Source organism: Mus caroli, chromosome 7 (genome assembly GCF_900094665.2).
Source record: "Mus caroli chromosome 7, CAROLI_EIJ_v1.1, whole genome shotgun sequence".
In the NCBI taxonomy this organism is placed as follows: Eukaryota; Metazoa; Chordata; class Mammalia; order Rodentia; family Muridae; genus Mus; species Mus caroli.
In genome coordinates this window covers 141,668,650-141,669,893 of record NC_034576.1, presented here as the reverse complement: position 1 = coordinate 141,669,893, position 1,244 = coordinate 141,668,650, and positions in this window count along the sequence as shown.

Genomic DNA, 1,244 nt, shown 5'->3' with positions numbered 1-1,244 from the left:
CATACATGAAGTTTCAGGACCATACTGACATCTGTGTGGATAGCACCAGTGCAGAGAGCCAGGCACCAGCCAGTGTCAATGACTGCTGAGAGGTCCAGCATGCAGGGAAGCTGGGGAGGAAAACTGCTGCCCTAGCGCCCAGCTTCCTAAAAAAAAGTGTCAAAGCTTCCTAACTTAAGGAAGCTCAGTTTCCTACTCGTCTGTGTATTTCCTGTGTGAGGAGAGAAGGGTTGGTCACATTGTCAGACTAGCTTTTCACTGCCACCTTTAGACCACATGTGGAATGGCTTCTGGCCTCACTACTGTGGTGGGTCAGACTGAGGCAGTGCTGTGAAACCTGGATCTCAGCAAGAGATGCTGCTGCTGCTGATAGGCTCAAAGCCTGTGGCAAGTTTGCACAGGCCTGGCCAGAGAAGCAATGTAACCAGAGGTGCTGCCAGCCACCGGGTCAGTACATCAGGCTTAAACACTGGGTCCCCTAGATCAAACTGCCTCCTTCTGGGAGCCTCACCACCTAACTGAAAAGTATAGACATAGTCAGCTGACACCAGCTAGTGGCCATCAGACCTGGGCACTGTGAACAGCTAAAACAGCCTCAAAACTTCCCCTAGGGCAGCTGCTCTGGAAGGGCCCAGTGTCCCAACATAGCCATCACATAGCCTCTTGATTCTGCCCACTGACTGCTGTGATGTCTATAAAGTTGGTTAGTGGCCTCTGGACCTAGTTTTGATTTGCAATTAGAGGTTTCAGTAGGGCTTAAGTCAAGGGGCCAAGCCTGGCTGACTCAAACCCGTCCTGATGGATCCTTTTTACCCAGACTGCTCATCTCAGTACCATCTTCCACGCCCCACCATCTCCTGGTATCCCTTTTCCTGGAATTCAGAGGAGAACTTTAGATATCCGCTGCTGTTTGGTCGAATGTACATATGGTTCCTCAATTTGAGGCTCATAAGACATTGCCCAGAAGAGCTTCTTCCAAGCCATCCTCTCCCCCACCCCCCATGGCTACAAGCAATGCTGGCTGGTAGCTCAGGGGCCTTTGAGAAAGGTCTCAGGGCTCTCCTAGAGATGCACAGGACAGGGCTCCCAGAGTGAGCACCAAATATGGGACTCCCAGGGTGAATCTTATGGTGCTCCTAGGGTGAGTCTTATGGTGCTCCTGGGGTGAGTCCTATGGTGCTCCTGGGGTGAGTCCTATGGTGCTCCTGGGGTGAGTCCTATGGTGCTCCTGGGGTGAGTCCTAT